The following is a 20,949-nucleotide window of genomic DNA, read 5'->3' on the forward strand; positions in this document are numbered from 1 at the left end:
ATATATATATATATATATATATATATATATATATATATATATATATATATATATATATATATACACACACACACACACACACACACATATATATATATATATATATATATATATATATATATATATATATATATATGTGTGTGTGTGTGTGTGTGTGTGTGTGTATGTCTGTCTGTCTGTATAAAACGTAGTGACAGGTAATATAAAGAAAAATATCACAATGAAAATGAAAATGGGAATATATATATATATATATATATATATATATATATATATATATATATATATATATATATATATATATATATATATATATATATATATATATATATATATATATCATTTGTGCACAATACTGGGAAAGGTCCACATGACCTTTCCTCTGATGAGAACAACCACACCGATGCTTAACAGCGCCAAGACAATTTATTCTTTACTGAGACTCCTTCATTTTGTAATGAAATAATCGGACTTGGGAAGCAGACAAGATTAAAGCTGCTGTTTGTATTTAAGCCTAAGATAAACAAGGAGTTTTATCCTTCTCTGGAATTTGAATTGACACCTTCTATTGCAAGAGTAGAAATTTTGTCTGATGTCGGAAATCTACGATCTGAAAATTGGGCTTTTAAGATATGTGTAATAACCCATCAAGTTATCAGAACCGGACGTCCAAAATATTCAAGATCATTGCTACACATTGTGCAGCCAACAAATGGTATCGACACGACAATAGTTACAGATGGTTTCAAAATATTGGAACCAAGATATGTGTCTATTGTAGGTTCTAGGGCTTTCAGATTTGCAATCCCCGAGGCAAGCTCCCACTGTACATCCGAAAACTGGAATTCATAAGGCTTTCAAGAAGAAACAGAAGACTTTCTTTTTTTTCTAAGTGCTTCGATGATGTGGATTTGACAATGTGGAATACGTACGGTGACACTAAATGCCTAAGACTATACACGACAAACAGATTTTTAAGGCTCTGTAGGGCACCCAGTTTCCATGTGTGATATATAAACAGCCTTTAAAGAAAAGTAAGTAATGGTTTGAACAAGGCCGTCTCGAGAGAAGTCCGGGTCATTTGGGGGGGGGGGGGGGGGTTAAGAAAGGTTCCACGTGGTACGAGTAGTGCTTTCGCACAGCTACTATAGGCTGTGAGTAAAGGGTCGCGCTCCATTTCTTCACACTTTTCTGCTGTTATTCCTGCCGGTTCTCGTAACATTTTTGTACCGGACTGCAAGCAGTAACAGTATAAAAAGTCAATCATTCAACCCAGAATTGCCAACTTCCTTACGATTCTCGGTAATTTGGCAAGAGCGTCAACGATGAGGGTATCACATCCTTCAGTGAATCTACTGTAAACTGTGGAAACATTGCAGGTCAGCAATATCTGAGTTGTTTGAACATAGTGGGATAAACATTACAGAATTCTATCATTGGGGGAAAAAAACTTTAAAATCTTCAGAAACCTGATCTTTTAAGAATTTTAAAACCAACAGACTTGGAAATTCCTTTGCCCAATAAAATCTGACGAAAACTACATATTGGGTAAGGCTTCTACTTGGAAATTCTTTCACTTGTATTGAAGTGTCTGGGAATTTTGTACTGATGCAAGTAAAAGAAATAATTTTGCTTCATGGAAGAGTGTATATACTGGAATACCGTATTTTGCTGTTTTGTTAAGATTATATGACTGGGGGTTTAGTGGTTATATCAGCTAGGTGTTTCCAATAATAATTGTCTGCTGTTCATAAGTAGGCCTATTCATTCGCTTTGTGTCTCTAGGTGTAAGATTGGCGTGAATTCTGTTAATTTGAGTCGTAAAGTAAAATGGATTTGCTTCGCTACACCACAAACTCATTACAAAATTATTTAAAATTTAACCCAACATCGAATATCAATCCGACCAGTTTCGACCAACTTACAAAAAGTTATCTATTTTTCCTTGTTGGAGCCCTTGGGCTTATAGCATCTTTATTTTCCAACTAAGGTTATAGCCTAGCTTTTAATAATAATAATATTATTATTATTATTATTATTATTATTATTATTATTATTATTATTATAATTGCGAATACAGAATATCTGATACCCGAGTCACCACAGTTAACGGTTTCGATTTTTTTTTACCTACCCACAATTCACAAAATCATATGACATGTGATTTGTCTTTCCTGGATAAAATCCTTCCTTTGTTCATATATTACATTTTATTCGCTTTTGCGACATGGAACTTGGCGAGATCCTAGGTGAAATGTCAACAACTAGGGTGTTTGCTGCCTTATGGATGGTAACACACACACAGAGAGAGAGAGAGAGAGAGAGAGAGAGAGAGAGAGAGAGAGAGAGAGAGAGAGAGAGAGAGAGAGAGAGAGAGTATTGTAAATAAATTTCCAATCTCAATTGAGAGGAAAACACAGGTTCCTTTAAGAACACAACTTTTATTTAGCTACACTAGTTTTAATATATATATATATATATATATATATATATATATATATATATATATATATATATATATATATATATATATATATATATATATATATATATATATATATATATATATATATATACACACACGAGTGACCACCCGGTCCACATGTCCCGTATTTTATGGGATTGTCCCATATTTTGGGACGCCTTTTGCCCCGTATTTGCAATATTTGAAAAATAACATACCAACAACAATGACGCAAAAAAAAATATATAGGCTACATATATATATATATATATATATATATATATATATATATATATATATATATATATATATATAAAGATTATGGGAAGGTTTTCATCATATTTATATTATCGCCAGCAATTTATTTAATATATTATGGCAAGACACTTTAGTTATACCGAAATATCCTTAGAGAATGTAAACCATTCTTGATTGCAATATTGTAATGCTTTGACATATGCAATGGACAGCTGCTTGTAACAAAATTCACAACGAATAACTTTAAAGCAAAAGAAAAGTCAACGAAGAAGGTTCTGCAAGCATATGGACAATCTGGATTCTGGACTAAGCTGAGAAGGACTTCACAATGCTGCGTCACGGTTTCACTGTTTGCGTAACTTCACGTAAAAGTTGTATGTCTGACTCTATATTGTTCAAATACCTTAAGTATGTCTCTTTTTATCATAATAAGAAAAATATGATAAGTTAACGTAACAGGATTGCTGTTCAATTAAAGTGTCTCTTGACGTATTTCAATAATATTTCATAATCAAGAATTGATGATGATAAGTTAACGTAACATGGCTTCCTGTCGAGTTTCCTCGGACTCGTTGAATTTTGTTGTTTGCCCACATAAGCATGATTTGAAAGGTAGGTAATAATTTTTGCTACTGACTTTGTTTCTCAACACAGGTGAATTTTTTACTTGAATATAACCATTATATTGCTGTAGGCTTAAAGGTGTTTACTATCGAGTAACCTTCCTTGTTTTTGCCATCGTTATCGCAAGTAGGCCTTCATTTTTCGTTCGGTATCATTATAGTTCCGGTCGGGACAATAACTTTACCCATCGTTCTATATTCGCTCAACAATAACTCAGGTTCCCAACCGTAAAACCCACTTCTTTTGAAAAATTGAATTACTAAAGAAAAATGGGTACGGGTTTCCAACCCAATCTCCCACCACCTTTTCATTGCTAGCCTACATAGCATATATATATATATATATATATATATATATATATATATATATATATATATATATATATATATGTAGGCTATCATAATTTTTACAGCGATTGGTGCATATTAAAATGATGTTTAAAAAGTATCATTTTTATTGGAATTTGAACTTATTTGATTATGTTTCTGTTTATTGCTCACACATGCTTATCTTTGAAAGTGAAACACCCACTAATGAGGAAGGGTACTATGGTCTTGGTTGGGTTAGGTGAAAGTAATGTTAAAGTGTTCCCACATGTTTGGTGTATGGGTAAATATTTACAAAAGTAATCAATTACAAGTCAATATTTTGATTTTGTAATTTTTTATACTTTCTACTACACATTTGTCATCCATTTTATCAGTAACCATTAACGAAACATTTTTAGTGTAAGTTTTCAAACTTATTAAAATTCTATTTGAAACTAATGAAGAAAATAAATTTCTTGATTTAAATCATGCACCTCCAAAACAGGTTAAGAAAACTACCCTTTTCATAACCTGCATACTTATAGATACAACATTTTTCCTTAAGTACACTGACTTAATGGCCCTTTGGACATGTTATTGAGTAAAGAAATTCAAAGCAATAAGCATTTAAACTAATATCATGATTTATACATCACCACTATCTCTGTAACTATAATTTTGTAATGATTGGGGTACAGTATATGATAAAAGACTTGAAATTTTCTAAAATAATATGCCCATTAACCATATTTTTTAAATATTTAACTTAGCCGGTGAATATATAGCTGCAACTCTGTTGCTCGACAGACAAACTCTACGGAAAAAACTCGCCAGCGATCGCTACACAGGTTGCGGGTGTGCCCAACAGTGCCATCTGTCGACCAGATACCCAGCTCTTATGTAAACAAAGACTCAATTTTCTCTCTGTCGAGGTGTCGACAAGACGTACTTTACTCGCTGTTGCTAAACTGGAGTTTTTCACATCTTATTGGTGAAGTACTATATTCTGGTTTTGAGCTTTCGCTGTGCAGGGTTTTTCTTCAAACAAATCCTTGAACTCTTTTTTTTGTAACGGATTCATTGTTGATGACTTAGATCGTCTTTGGAATTTTCCCTTGACCAATTCAAAATGGCTGACCCTTCACAAGTTCCCAAATTTAGGAAATGCAATGCTAGGGACTGTTCTAGGCGTCTTCCGAAGGCTTCTATCGACCCTCACACTGTTTGTTCCAATTGTAGGGGTAAAACCTGTCAATTGGAAGATCGGTGTGAGGAGTGCGTGGGCCTTTTGGAATTCGATTTTATCGAATTCGAAAAGTACACACGTAGGCTAGAGAGAGATAGAGTTAGGAGAAGTTCTTCTCGATCTATTGATGTATCCTCTCCTCATGCCCCACAACCTATTCCTTCCCCTGTAGTGGTTGTTCCTAACCCCCCTCCTAGCACTCAGGAACCATCGATGGCTGACATGATGCGTGCCATCCAGGCTCTGGGTGAGAGAGTTGAGTCCCTTGCAAGTGACCGCAATCAGCTCATGGCGGATGTTAAGGAGCTTAAGTGCCAAAGTGCAGTGGGAAGTGCTAAAGTGCCAAGTGATAGTGTTGTGAACAGTGTTGCGCTTGAGGGTTCGTCTGTTCGTGCCTGTCGTCCTCCTAGTCCGGGACCTCTTGCAAGCTCCCAAGTCCAGGGGAGAAGCAATGTCGTACGACGCATGGGTTCGAGAGGCTTTAATCAGCGAACAGACGTTCCCTCCATGGTATCGGGCGTATCTACCCAAGATCGCCCCTACCTACCTAAGACGAGAGAGCCCATTTATACCTCGTCGTCTGAAGGTGTTTCTCGCAAGAAACTTTGGACCAAGGTCTCACGACCTTTAAAACGTAAATCGGTCCCTTCAGGACAAGTCCAACGTCCCGGTTGTAGTCACTGGGTCAGTTCGGACTCGTTGCCGTCATCTGATGACTGCTCACCACCTAAGAGAGGCAAAGCGGTACCGCTTCAGACCCTAACACCGTCTGTCGCCGCACCTGCTCCCGTAGACCCTAAATGGGCTTTACTGCAAGACATGCAGTCCAAGCTTACGTCTCTAATGCAGGACTTTCATGCGGAGAAGGTTGCTGCCGTACCAGCAGCGAGTGCAGTAACTAGCCTACAACCTTCTAAGCGATCGGTTGTGCGTCCTGTGGACGCTGAGGTAACCTTCTCACGTACACCAGTTGAGGGAGTTCCTCCACCGATGCGTTCCAGTGTGGGCTGCCAGCCGCATGTTGACGTTAAGCGACGCACGGAAGTGGGTGTTGATGTTCTGGACGTTCAACAACCTTCAGAGTTGACTTGTTTTGACGCGGTGCGTCAACTTCCGCAACCCAGTGTGGTTTCCACTGCGCAACCCAGTCAGTCTAGACAGTCTCGGGTAGACGCTGTGCGTCCTCGCCCTACCATGGTTGTTGACAGCTCACAGACTGTGCAGCAGGTCCATGACGTTGCGTCCGGCTCAGTCACGCATGCACCAGTACGACCGGACTCAGCGAACCAGCCGTTACCCACTCCGTTGCCGTTTCCTCATCAGTTCTCGGATGAGGAACTTTCTGATGACGATGTTGCTGCACATCAAGATGAACAACAATCAGAACTGGACGAGCCTAAGTCTACTCAACCCTCTTTGGACTTTAGAAAAGTTTTGGCTATTTTCAAAGAGCTGTTTCCTGACCAGTTTGTTTCTGTGGCTCCTCGTTCTCCGCCTTCAGAGTTTGTTTTAGGCATGCCTTCTACCGCACCTGCCTTCACTAGACTCGTCCTCGCACGCTCGTCCAAGAGAGCTTTGCGGGTGATAGGAGACTGGTTAGAGTCCAAGAAGAGTTAGGGAAGACAGCATTTGCTTTTCCCCCTGCTAGACTCTCTTCTAGATCGAGCGTCTGGTATGCCACGGGAGAAGTTCTCGGCTTGGGAGTTCCTGCCTCTGCCCAGGGCGACTTCTCAAGTCTTGTAGACTCTCCCCGCCGCCTTGCCATGAGACGCTCAAAGATTTGTTGGTCATCATCGGACCTGGACCACCTTATGAAAGGAATCTTTAGGGCTTTTGAAGTCTTTAACTTCTTAGACTGGTGCCTAGGAGCCCTAAGTAGGAAGATCTCTTCGACAGATAAAGAGACTTCTTTGCTTATTATGTCCTGCATGGAAAAGGCCGTCCGTGATGGGTCCAATGAGCTTGCTGCCTCATTTGTGTCCGGAGTCCTAAAAAAGCGAGAATCTCTCTGCTCATTCCTTTCTGCTGGAGTTACACCGTGCCAGAGATCTGAGCTTCTCTTTGCTCCTCTTTCCAAGTGCCTTTTTCCAGAAGTCCTGATAAAGGAAATAGCCGCTTCGTTAGTGCAGAAGGACACTCACGATCTTGTTGCGTCCTCAGCTCGCAAAGCTCCCCCTTTGCCTACATTATCAGCTAGACCGAGGATGGACACTCCAGCGTCTCGCTTTATTCCGCCCTTTCGTGGCAGAGCCTCCGGCAGAGGAGGTGCTCGTGCCGAAGGGAAGCGAGGGAAGAGGAAAGGATCCAAGTCCTCTAAGGGCAGAGTCTGACTGCCCGCAACTTCAGACAGCAGTGGGAGCCAGACTCAAGAACTTCTGGCAAGCCTGGGAGAAGAGAGGCGCAGATGCACAATCCGTGAAGTTGCTCAGAGAGGGGTACAAGACCCCGTTTGTACGAAAACCCCCTCTAGTGACGTCTCCCATCGATCTCTCTCCCAGGTACAGAGAGGAAGAAAAGAGACAAGCCCTGAAACTGGAAGTGTCTCTTTTGCTGAAGAAGGGAGCGGTGGTCAAAGTCTCAGACCTTCAATCACCGGGATTCTACAACCGCCTCTTCTTGGTTTCAAAGAAGACAGGAGGGTGGAGGCCGGTGCTAGACGTCAGTGCTCTGAATGTCTTTGTCACAAAGACGAAGTTTTCCATGGAGACCACAAAGTCAGTCTTAGCAGCGGTCAGAAGGGAAGACTGGATGGTCTCCCTAGACCTAAGGGACGCCTACTTCCACGTCCCCATCCACTCAGACTCCCAACCTTTTCTGAGATTCGTTTTCGAAAAGGTGGTCTACCAGTTTCGGGCCCTGTGCTTTGGCCTAAGCACAGCTCCTCTCGTGTTTACGAGGCTGATGAGGAATGTAGCCAAATTCCTCCATTTATCGGACATCCGAGCCTCCCTTTATTTGGACGACTGGCTTCTCAGAGCCTCTTCCAGTCGTCGCTGTCTGAAGGATCTCAAGTGGACTCTAGATCTGACCAAGGAATTGGGACTCCTAGTCAATTTGGAAAAGTCGCAACTGGTCCCATCCCAAACTATTGTGTATTTAGGGATGGAGATTCACAGTCAAGCTTTTCGGGCTTTTCCGTCGGCCCCCAGAATAAGTCAAGCCCTGTTATTCATCCAGAACATGCTGAAGAAGGAACGCTGCTCAGTCAGGCTGTGGATGAGTCTGGTAGGGACGCTATCATCCCTGGAACAATTTGTGTCATTAGGAAGACTACACCTCCGTCCGCTTCAATACCATCTAGCTTTTCACTGGAAAAAGGACAAGACGCTAGAAGTGGTCTCGATCCCGATTTCCGAAAAGATGAAGTCTTGTCTGACTTGGTGGAAGGACAATATCAACTTGAGAGAGGGTCTTCCCCTGGCTGTTCAGACTCCCAACCACGTTCTCTTCTCGGACGCATCGGACGTGGGCTGGGGCGCGACATTAGACGGTCGGGAATGCTCAGGACTGTGGAACTCGAGTCAGAGGAACATGCATATCAACTGCAAGGAGCTGTTGGCAGTACATCTGGCCTTGAAAAGCTTCAAGTCTCTCCTTCGAGGCAAAGTGGTGGAAGTGAACTCAGACAACACCACTGCCTTGGCGTACATCTCCAAGCAAGGAGGGACCCACTCACTGACGCTGTACGAGATCACAAGGGACCTCCTCATCTGGTCAAAAGATCAAGACATCTCACTAGTAACGAGGTTCATCCAAGGCAACTTGAATGTCATAGCAGATTGTCTCAGTCGGAAAGGGCAAGTAATTCCAACAGAATGGACCCTCCACAAGGATGTGTGCAAGAGACTTTGGGCCACTTGGGGCCAGCCAACCATAGATCTCTTTGCAACCTCGCTGACCAAGAGGCTTCCAATCTATTGCTCCCCAGTCCCGGACCCAGCAGCAATACATATAGATGCCTTTCTCCTAGATTGGTCACATCTAGATCTCTACGCATTCCCACCGTTCAAGATTGTCAACAAGGTACTGCAGAAGTTCGCCTCTCATGAAGGGACAAGGTTGACGCTAGTTGCTCCCCTCTGGCCCGCGAGAGAATGGTTCACCGAGGTACTTCGATGGCTAGTAGACGTTCCCAGAAGTCTTCCTCTAAGGGTGGATCTTCTACGTCAGCCACACGTAAAGAAGGTACACCAAAGCCTCCTCGCTCTTCGTCTGACTGCCTTCAGACTATCGAAAGACTCTCGAGAGCTAGAGGCTTTTCGAAGGAGGCAGCCAGTGCGATTGCTAGAGCAAGGAGAGCATCCACCATTAGACTCTACCAATCGAAGTGGGAAGTCTTCCGAGACTGGTGCAAGTCAGTTTCTGTATCCTCGACCAGTACCTCTGTAGCTCAAATAGCTGACTTTCTCTTATACCTGAGAAAAGGACAATCCCTTTCAGCTCCCACTATCAAGGGCTACAGAAGCATGTTGACATCGGTCTTCCGGCATAGAGGCTTAGATCTTTCCAACAATAAAGATCTTCAAGACCTCCTTAAGTCTTTTGAGACCACTAAGGAGCGTCGTTTGGTTACACCTGGTTGGAATTTAGACGTGGTACTAAGATTCCTCATGTCAGACAGGTTTGAGCCGCTACAATCAGCCTCCTTGAAAGATCTCACTCTAAAGACACTTTTCCTAGTATGCTTAGCCTCAGCTAAAAGAGTCAGTGAGATTCATGCCTTCAGCAAGAACATCGGATTTTCATCAGAAAAAGCCACATGTTCGCTACAACTTGGTTTTCTAGAAAGAGTCTTATGCCCTGTGAGAGCTCTTAAGTTCTATTTAAAGCGCACTAAACCTTTACGAGGCCAATCTGAAGCTTTATGGTGTTCAGTTAAGAAACCATCTTTGCCTATGTCAAAGAATGCTTTATCCTACTTTATCAGACTGTTAATACGAGAAGCTCATTCACATCTGAGTGAGGAAGACCAAGCTTTGCTTAAGGTGAAGACGCACGAAGTTAGAGCTGTTGCAACTTCCGTGGCCTTTAAGCAAAATAGATCTCTGCGAAGTATAATGGACGCAACATATTGGAGAAGCAAGTCAGTGTTCGCGTCTTTTTATCTAAAGGATGTCCAGTCTCTTTACGAGGACTGCTACACACTGGGACCATTCGTAGCAGCGAGTGCAGTAGTGGGTGAGGGCTCAACCACTACAATTTCCTAATTCCATACCCTTTTAATCTTTCTCTTGAAATGTTTTTAATGTTGTTTTTATGGGTTGTCCGGAAGGCTAAGAAGCCTTTCGCATCCTGGTTGATTTGGCGGGTGGTCAAAGTCATTTCTTGAGAGCGCCTAGATTAGGGGTTTGATCTAGGGGTTTGATGAGGTCCTGTTGTATGGGTTGCAACCCTTGATACTTCAGCTCCTAGGGGTCGATCAGCATCCTAAGAGGATCGCGAGGCTCCGTAAGGAAGACGTACTTAAAAGGCAGAGTAATTGTTCAAGTCGACTTCCTTACCAGGTACCTATTTATTTTGTTTTTGTTATTTTGATAACTTCTAAAGGAAATAAAAAACTCTTAGCTCATAAAATGTAAACATATATTACTGGTCTCTACCCACCATCCTGGGTGTGAATCAGCTATATATTCACCGGCTAAGTTAAATATTTGAAAATGATATTTTCAATATTAAACTTACCCGATAATCATGTAGCTGTCAACTCCGTTGCCCGACAGAATTCTATGGAGGGATACGCCAGCTATCACAATACTAGAAGGGGGTGTACTTACCAGCGCCACCTGTGGCCAGGTACTCAAGTACTTCTTGTTGACACCTCCTCAATTATTCCTCTGTCGTGCTTCCGGCAAGACGTTCTGGGATACGCTTATGGTCTTCGAGTATTTTCACGGCTAATTGGTGAAGTATTCTCTCAGATTAACGGCTGTCGCTTTACTGGAAACCTCCTTATATTAGCTAGATAGCTTTTATATAGTCCTGATTAACGGTTAACAATCTTTTGCTTGATTTTGGAACCCCCTTTGGCTAACTCTTTGGATTCAAGATGTCTGACATTTCGCAAGCCCCCTCCCATAGACGATGTAGGTCTTGCAATAGGCGTATTCCGAAGGCCTCGGTAGATCCTCACACCGCTTGTTCTGACTGTAGGGACAGGCCCTGTCAGTTAGAAAATCGATGTGAGGAATGCGCCGGACTTTCGGAATTGGAATTTGTCCGTCTTTTGAAATATTCAACTAAGTTAGAGAGAGGTAGAGTTAGGAGGAGTTCTTCTCACTCTTCACTTTTTTCCTCACCTCATGATCCCCTACCTTTTCCTACCCCTGTAGTGGCTACCCCCGAACCTACTGTTTGTCCTCCGCCTGATATGTCTGTTGTTTTGCGTGCTATTCAGGCCTTAGGCGATAAAGTAGAGTCAGTGGTAAGTGACCATAAGTCTCTGATGGCCGAAGTCAAGGAACTTAAGGTCAAGAGTGCAGTGGGTGGAATTAGTGCCAGTGCTGTGACGAGTGCTAGTGTCAGTGCAGTGCCAAGTGCTAGTGTCAGTGCCAGTGTGGTGCGTGAGGATACTTCTGTGCGAGCCAGTCGTCCTCCCAGTCCGGGACCTCTTGCAAGCTCCCAAGCCCAGGGGAGAAGCAATGTCGAAGGGCATAAGGGTTTGGCAGGCCTTGTTAGGCGCACAGAAGTATCCTCGGTGGTTGCGGGCGTGTCTTCCAAAGACCGTCACTCCCACCTGCAGACGATTGAGCCCGTCTTTTTCTCGTCCGCTGATCAACTGTCAGGGAAGAAACGTTGGTCTCAGGTCTCGAGACCACTTAAACGCAGAGTCCAGTCCGCGAGTGCTCAGCCAGGTTGCAGTCATTGGCTCAGCTCTGACTCGCCGCAGTCATCTGTCGACTGCACTCCGCCCAAGAGGAGTAAGGTTCTGCCACAACAGAGCTCGACTGTTAAGGCTTTACCTCAGTCTACTGTCGTTTCTGCCGATCCCAAGTGGACTCTACTTCAGTCCATGCAAGCACAGCTTTCGGACTTGATGCGTGAGTGTCGGGCTGAGAGTGTTGCGCCTCCGCCTCCGCCTACACTCCCTCCGCCTGCTCTCGCTCCGCCTGCGCTCGCTCCGCCTGATCGCAGTACCACCTGCCAGGCGTACGATGTTGAGCCACGTTCTGAGTTTGCTGTTCCCAGTGGTGTTCAGCCTCCGCCTTCTTTAAGGGAACCTTTACTATGGGATCAGGAGGATTATACCTCTCATCCTCCGCCTCCCCTTGCTGCTCCACCAGTGGTGCAACTCTCGGTTGAGGTACAACAACCTCTCCCGTCCATGAGTCAGTCTCCTCAGCTCTCGCTGCAGCGAGCTCAACCCTCCACAAGGCAAGCACCACTACACCTTGGCCTTGCGCCTCAGGAGCCTCAGCTTGCGAGACATTTACCTTGTTCTGCGCAGCCTCAACCTCATCACGCTCCGCTCATACCACAGGAACAGGAACTTGCTACTCCGCTTCCGCCAACCGCTCAGCAAGCGCAATCCTTGGGTTCAACCACTCATGCTAGGAGTCAGCCTCCTCCACCCATGCGCCTTCCTTCTGCTTCGTCTGTTATTCAGCCTTTGCAGTCTGAGCCTCAGGTTTTCCCTCAACAGTTACTTGAAGAGGAAACCACTAATATTGTTCCTACTCGTTCTGACTCTGCTGTTCAGCATTCTTGTCCGATCTCTTCGCTACACTCTGGTGATGAGGCGTCTGATGATGAGGAGGCACACCTGGATCCCTCATCAGACGTGGATGAATCCAAGCTTTCTCCACAGTCTATTGACTTTCGTAAGGTCTTGGCTCTACTTAGGGAGGTTTACCCAGACCACTTTGTCTCTGCTATTCCCCGCTCTCCGCCATCTGAGTTTTCGCTGGGCATACAACAAGCTAAGTCCACCTATACTAAGCTAGTCCTAGCAAGGTCCTCTAAGAGGGCGTTAAGGATCTTAGGGGAGTGGCTGCAGACTAAGCAACACCTTGGCAAGACTTCTTTCATGTTCCCGCCAACTAAGCTCACTTCGAAAGCGAGCGTTTGGTATGCCACAGGAGAAGCACCAGGCTTGGGAGTACCTGCCTCTGCCCAGGCTGACTTCTCAAGTCTGGTAGACTCGCCTCGGAGAACTGCAATGAGGCGCTCTAAGGTTTGTTGGACCTTCTCAGACCTGGATCACTTACTGAAAGGAGTGTTTAGAGCATTTGAAATGTTCAACTTTCTAGACTGGTGCCTGGGGGCCCTCAGCAAGAAGACCTCTCCTGCGGACAAGGATTCTGCCATGCTATTAATGTCCTGCATGGATAAGGCCATTAGGGATGGATCTGGTGAGCTTGCGTCGATGTTTGTATCAGGGGTTTTGAAGAAAAGGGAACAACTGTGTACCTTCCTTTCCGCCAGCATTACACCTTGCCAACGGTCACAACTCCTTTTTGCTCCGCTCTCGAAGTTCCTCTTCCCCGAAGAGCTGGTTAAGGACTTGTCTGCTGCCCTGATACAAAAGGACACACACGATCTTGTAGCCTCATCGGCTCGTAAGTCTAAGGTTGCTACCTCAGTCCCCAAGACTTATCGCTCCCCAGTGGCTGATACCCCTGCTACGAGGTTCATACCGCCCTTTCGTGGTAGAGCCCCCAGCCGAGGAAGCTCCCGTCCAGACTCTCACAGGAGCAAGTCTAGGAAAGGATCCAGGACATCTAAAGGAAAAAACTGACTCTCCGCATCTCCAGACAGCAGTAGGAGCCAGACTCAAGATCTTCTGGCGAGCCTGGGAGAAGAGAGGTGCAGACGCCCAGTCTGTCAGTTGGCTGAGGAACGGTTACAGGATTCCATTCTGCCTCAAACCACCTCTGACCACATCGCCCATCAACCTCTCTCCCAACTACAAAGAAGAGGACAAGAGGCTAGCATTGCACCAGGAGGTGTCGCTACTTGTACAGAAGAAGGCAGTGGTTATAGTCCGGGACCATCAATCCCCGGGCTTCTACAACCGTCTCTTTCTTGTGGCCAAGAAGACAGGAGGTTGGAGACCGGTGCTGGACGTCAGCGCTCTCAACGCGTATGTCACCAAGCAGACGTTCACGATGGAGACGACGAAGTCGGTCTTAGCAGCGGTCAGACAGGAGGACTGGATGGTCTCGTTGGACTTGAAAGATGCCTACTTTCACGTTCCTATTCATCCAGACTCCCAACCTTTCCTGAGATTCGTTTTTGGAAAGGTTGTCTACCAATTCCAAGCCCTGTGTTTTGGCCTAAGCACAGCTCCTATGGTCTTTACTTATCTGATGAGGAATATAGCAAAATTCCTACACTTATCGGACATCAGAGCCTCCCTCTACTTAGACGACTGGCTGTTGAGAGCCTCCACGAGTCGTCGCTGTCTGGAGAATCTCAATTGGACTTTAGACTTAATCAGAGACCTGGGTCTATTAGTCAACATAGAGAAGTCTCAACTCATTCCCTCCCAATCCATTGTGTACCTGGGAATGGAGATTCGGAGTCAGGATTTTCGGGCTTTTCCATCGGCCCCCAGGATAAGCCAAGCCCTAGAGTGCATCATGAGCATGCTGAAGAGGAGCAGTTGCTCGGTGAGACAGTGGATGAGTCTCACAGGGACCCTTTCATCACTGGCCCTGTTTGTCGAGCTAGGGAGACTCCACCTCCGCCCTCTTCAATTCCATCTTGCAGCTCATTGGGACAAGGGTTCGACTCTCGAAGCAGTCTCTATCCCAATCACCCAAGAGATGAAGACCACTCTCCTGTGGTGGAAGCACAACCTCCTTCTCAGGGAGGGTCTATCGTTGGCCATTCAGACCCCCAATCTTCATCTCTTCTCAGATGCATCGGACTCGGGCTGGGGTGCGACCTTGAACGGACGGGAATGCTCGGGAACGTGGAACGAGGAACAGGGATTACTTCACATCAACTGCAAGGAGCTACTAGCAGTTCATTTAGCCCTGTTGAACTTCAAGTCCCTCCTGCTAGGCAAAGTGGTGGAGGTGAACTCAGACAATACCACAGCCTTGGCTTACATCTCCAAGCAAGGAGGGACCCATTCGAGGAGCCTATACGAGATCGCAAGGGACCTCCTCATTTGGTCAAGAGGTCTAAACCTCACTCTGGTCACGAGGTTCATTCAGGGCGATATGAACGTCTCAGCAGATCGCCTAAGCAGAAGGAATCAGGTCATTCCCACGGAATGGACCCTCCACAAGAGTGTGTGCAACAGACTTTGGACCTTGTGGGGTCAACCTACCATAGATCTGTTTGCCACCTCCATAACCAGGAGACTTCCGCTGTACTGTTCCCCTGTTCCAGACCCTGCAGCAGTTCATGTGGATGCTTTTCTACTGAACTGGTCCCATCTCGACCTGTACGCATTCCCACCGTTCAAGATAATAAACAAAGTTCTGCAGAAATTCATCTCGCACGAAGGGACACGGCTGACGCTGGTTGCTCCCCTTTGGCCTGCAAGAGAATGGTTCACAGAGGTACTTCAATGGCTAGTCGACATCCCCAGGACTCTACCTCTAAGAGTGGACCTTCTACGTCAACCTCACGTAGACAGGTTGCACCCAAACCTCCACGCTCTTCGGCTGACTGCCTTCAGACTGTCGAAAGATTCGCTAGAGCTAGAGGCTTTTCGAAGGAGGCAGCCAGTGCGATTGCCAGAGCAAGAAGGGTTTCCACTCGTAGAGTCTACCAGTCTAAGTGGGAGGTCTTCCGAAGCTGGTGTAGAGCCAATTCAATATCCTCTACCAATACCTCTGTGACCCAAATAGCTGACTTCCTTCTACATCTTAGGAATGAGAGATCCCTTTCAGCCCCTACGATTAAAGGATATAGGAGTATGTTGGCTTCAGTTCTCCGCCACAGAGGTTTGGACCTGTCTTCCAACAAGGACCTTCAAGACATTCTTAAGTCTTTTGAGACGTCTAAAGAACGTCGTCTTTCCACTCCAGGCTGGAATCTAGACGTAGTCTTAAGGTTCCTTATGTCATCTAGGTTCGAACCTCTCCAGTCAGCTTCCTTCAAGGACCTTACCCTCAAGACTCTTTTTCTCGTCTGCCTTGCAACAGCTAAGAGAGTCAGTGAGGTTCATGCCTTCAGCAAGAACATTGGTTTCACAACCGAATCTGCAACATGTTCTTTTCAGCTCGGATTCCTAGCAAAGAACGAACTTCCTTCACGTCCTTGGCCTAGATCGTTTGAAATACCTAGCCTCTCCAACATGGTAGGTAACGAACTAGAGAGAGTTCTTTGCCCTGTCAGAGCTCTCAAATATTATCTTAAGAGGTCTAAACCTATTCGAGGACAGTCAGAAGCTTTATGGTGTGCCATCAAGAAACCTTCGAGGCCCATGTCCAAGAATGGGGTTTCGTATTATATAAGGCTTCTGATCAGAGAAGCACACTCTCACTTAAAGGAGGAAGACCTTGCATTGCTGAAGGTAAGGACCCACGAAGTAAGAGCCGTAGCTACTTCGATGGCCTTTAATAAAAACCGTTCTCTGCAGAGCATAATGGATGCAACCTATTGGAGGAGCAAGTCAGTGTTTGCATCATTTTATCTTAAAGATGTCCAGTCTCTTTACGAGAACTGCTACACCCTGGGACCATTCGTAGCAGCGAGTGCAGTAGTAGGTGAGGGCTCAGCCACTACATTCCCTTAATCCCATAACCTTTTTTAACCTTTCTCTTGAATGCTTTTATTGTTGTTTTTATGGTTGTTACGGTAGGCTAAGAAGCCTTCCGCATCCTTTTGATTTGGCGGGTGGTCTATTCATTCTTGAGAAGCGCCTGGGTTAAAGGTTTGGTAGAGGTCCTTTAGTAGGGGTTGCAACCCCGTGTACTTTGGCACCTTTGGGTTGATTCAGCCTCCAAGAGGAACGCTGCGCTCAGTAAGGAAGACGAACTTAAAAAAGAGGCAGAGTAACGGTTCAATTCGACTTCCTTACCAGGTACTTATTATTTCATTGTTATTTGAGATAACTGTTATATGAAATATGGGATACTTAGCTATCCTTTAATCTTGTACACTGGTTTTCACCCACCCCCCTGGGTGTGAATCAGCTACATGATTATCGGGTAAGTTTAATATTGAAAAATGTTATTTTTATTAGTAAAATAAATTTTTGAATATACTTACCCGATAATCATGATTTAATCGACCCTCCCTTCCTCCCCATAGAGATCCAGTGGACCGAGGAATAATTGAGGAGGTGTCAACAAGAAGTACTTGAGTACCTGGCCACAGGTGGCGCTGGTAAGTACACCCCCTTCTAGTATTGTGATAGCTGGCGTATCCCTCCATAGAATTCTGTCGGGCAACGGAGTTGACAGCTACATGATTATCGGGTAAGTATATTCAAAAATTTATTTTACTAATAAAAATAACATTTTTAATTATAAAATAAATTTTTGAATATACTTACCCGGTGAATATATAAATTAAATGACCCTCCCTTCCTCCCCAATAGAGACGCAGTGGGACGAGGAGAAAATTGAGTCTTTGTTTACATAAGAGCTGGGTATCTGGTCGACAGATGGCGCTGTTGGGCACACCCGCAACCTGTGTAGCGATCGCTGGCGAGTTTTTTCCGTAGAGTTTGTCTGTCGAGCAACAGAGTTGCAGCTATATATTCACCGGGTAAGTATATTCAAAAATTTATTTTATAATTAAAATATCATTTTTATGTTCTACATATGATCATAGGTTTAAAGGTAACCGATAACAATGTCTTTTTCTGGCCATGAAAAAAATCAGGAATAAGTGAAGTCTTTGGAACTGAATAGAAATGTTACTTTTTATAACCAAACCTTTGACCCTTATGTAATACTAAGTAAAATGTTACTTGCATAATGTAGCCTAACTCTGCCCATCTTTCATCATACCATAACCTTCAAAATTAAGCTTAGAGTATCTTTTGTTGATACCCATGGTAATCTAACATATTTAAACCTTATCTCAGGGTACCTATCCTAGCTTGCTTTCGGTATGAGGAATTTTTGTCCGCTGTACAATCTTTAGGGTTTCACTTGAGTTGCACCTAGGCACTGAATAGCCATACCGACAGACTGTATGGCTCGGAATTCAGAAATCGATAAGTCATAATCAACTGGTGTCTTTGGCTAGTATGTTTAAAACTAGTTGGGAAAGGTATGATATTAAGTCGAAAACGCCATTTGTTTGATATTGACAATTGCTGTAGTTTTTCCTGGGGTTATGAGGGGCAATTTGACACAGCAAATTATTTGTGCTTATTAAAAATTGAGGTTTTTATTTTTAAAAGTTTCCTATTAATGTGTCCAACATACTGTATTACCAGGGAAGATATTCGTTTCTAAATGTAACCTAGTCCTCTTGAATAGATCCCCATAATCTGAAGTAGTAAGAATAATACTACAGTATATGACCCTGACAATTACTTGTCAAGGAACACTTAAGGAACAACGTAAGTGGTCAGAAAAATACATGGGGAATAACAGTAGTCTACCCTTACCAACTTATGTAGTAAACTTACCGTGCCAAAATAAATATGGAGTTTTTATGATTAGATGGTTAGATGGTTAGTTTTTATGATTAGATGGTTAGTTTTTATGATTAGATGGTTAGATGGTTAACAACCCTTACAGGGTGATACTTGGAATCATTCCCGTTTTCTGTTTCTCAGATTATCTTTGCCCGACCTGTCTCCTGAGGGGAGGTGGGTGGGCTTTAAAATATATATATAACTGCCAGGTAAGTATTCATAAAACTTTGTTTTATCATAAAAACTCCATTTTTATGAATAGTACTTACCTGGCAGTTATATATATATAGCTGATTCATACATGTGGAGGAGGGAAACAGACAGAAAAACATAGTTGGGGAAACAACAAAAGAGTTGTAGGAGAACAAACACCTTGATTCCTTACCTGCTAAGGTAGCTGACTTCAAAGGTAACTGCCTCTAGAGTCGCTTTCCCTTAGGAGTGTTCAGCCAGGAGTAGACCTGCTACGCTGCAAACAACTCAATCGAGTCTGTCAAAGGGGTAGGACCAACAACTTGACCAGACTTCAGAAACTACCTTCGCTCCATAAAATGAAAAAGAATTGCAACCTTACTAAAACTAACCATCTAATCTTGCAGAAATAGATATAAGCTATCTATCTGGACTGAGGGAACCATACCACAAGACGAGGACCTCAGACAACCATTAAAAACACAAACCCATATACAAGTACATAAACTAAGGTTGAGTGGTCGTAGTAACTCCTTCGCCTAATACAGAAGCCGCAGCTACGTATGGGCCCAAGGTATAACACTTGTCATAGTCCACTCTTACCTCTCTGAGGTAATGAGAAGCGAAGACAGAGTTGCTCCTCCAGAACATTGCGTCCATGATCTGCCTAACTGACATATTTTTCCGGTATGCCAGTGAGGCAGCAATGGCTCTTACTTCGTGAGCCCGTACTTTTAACAGGGCGAAGTTTTCTTCCTCACAAAAGAGGTGGGCTTCCCTAATAGTTTCCCTCAGGAAAAAGAACAAAGCATTCTTTGACAGGGGTTTTTGAGGATCCTTCACCGAACACCATAAGGAGTTGGAAGCACCCCTCACGTTCTTAGTGTGGGCCAAATAAGCCTTGAGAGCCCTAACCGGGCAGAGGAGGCTTTCCTGTTCCTGACCCACTAGATTCGTGAGGTTAGGGACTTCAAAAGTCCTGGGCCAGGGTTTCGAAGGGTTCTCATTCTTGGCGAGAAAGTCGAACCTCAAGGCACAAACCGCTCTATTTTGGGTGAAGCCTACACGCTTCTCTATTGCCTGGACCTCGCTGATCCTCCTGGCAGTCTCTAGAGTCAAAAGGAAGAGGGTTTTCTTAGTCACATCTCGCAGAGAGGCTCGCGAGATAGGCTCAAACTTCTTGGAGCACAAAAACTTAAACACCACATCCAGGTTCCAAGAAGGGGATCTTAACTGCACCTGCTTCGTTGTCTCAAAAGACCTAATGAGGTCCTGCAAGTCATTATTCTGAGATAACTCTTAGCCTCTATGCCTAAAGACGGTTGAGAGCATGCTCCTGTATCCTTTAATGGTAGATACAGCCAGCTTAGCATCCTGCCTGAGGTAGAGGACGAGGAAACCTTGTGTCTCCTGCACCAAGGTCTAAAGGTCTCCCACTTTGACTGGTAGACTCTTTGTGAAGAGATCCTCCTTGCTCTGGCAATAGCTTTCGCCGCTTGTGCCGAAAAGCCTCGAGATCTAACGAGCTTCTCGACAGTCTGAAGGCAGTCAGATTGAGAGCGAGGGGGTTTTGATGAAATCTCTCGAAGTGGGGTTGTCTGAGAAGATCTGGACTTGCCGGGAGTCTTCTTGGAACGTCCATCAGCAACCCTACCACTTCGGTGAACCATTCCCTCGCAGGCCAGAATGGAGCCACTAGGATCCTTCGTCCCGAATCGAGGAGAGCGAATTTCCTGACAACCAGATTGATGATCTTGAACGGGGGAAAGGCATACATGTCCAGCCCCGTCCAATCCATCAAGAAGGCGTCCACTGCAACAGCTTCCTCGTCCGGGACTAGGGAGCAGTAGTTGGGGATCCTCTTGTTTAGACTGGAGGCGAAAAGGTGTATGACAGGTCTGCCCCACAACTTCCAGAGGCTCCGACAGACATGCAGGTTGAGAGTCAACTCTGTGGGAAGGACTTGTCCCCTCCTGCTGAGCATGTCCGCCCTGATGTTTCTCTGCCCTTGAACAAACCTTGTCAACAGCTGAGTCTCGTTCTCGTTCGCCCAAAGGAGAAGCTCTCTCGCAGTTGTGAACAGAGAGAGGGAGTGAGTTCCCCCTTGCATCCTTATGTACGCGAGAGCTGTGGTGTTGTCGGAATTGATCTCCACAGTCTTTCCTGACACCGAGGTTTTGAAGGCCTTTAGCCCTAACAAAATGGCCATCAATTCCTTCCTGTTGATATGCCAACTGATTTGACTCCCTTCCCAAATACCTGAGACCTCTTTGTTCCCTAGTGTTGCTCCCCAGCCTGACTTGGA

The 20,949-nt window shown here is 44.5% G+C and overlaps 1 protein-coding gene across 4 annotated transcripts in view; it reads left to right on the forward strand.

The window, feature by feature from the left end:
• The window catches only part of LOC137629464 (uncharacterized), a 190,343-nt gene that overhangs the window by 101,250 nt on the left and 68,144 nt on the right, over positions 1 to 20,949 (forward strand). The window contains exon 1 of one of the 4 annotated variants that reach the window (XR_011041515.1): positions 1,216 to 1,379. The exons of 1 other annotated variant lie outside the window; for it this stretch is intronic. The gene's annotated coding sequence lies outside the window, so the exon portion shown is untranslated. 2 more of the 4 variants (XR_011041516.1, XR_011041514.1) reach the window with 2 other exon arrangements.

Source organism: Palaemon carinicauda, chromosome 37 (genome assembly GCF_036898095.1).
Source record: "Palaemon carinicauda isolate YSFRI2023 chromosome 37, ASM3689809v2, whole genome shotgun sequence".
Classification (NCBI taxonomy): Eukaryota; Metazoa; Arthropoda; class Malacostraca; order Decapoda; family Palaemonidae; genus Palaemon; species Palaemon carinicauda.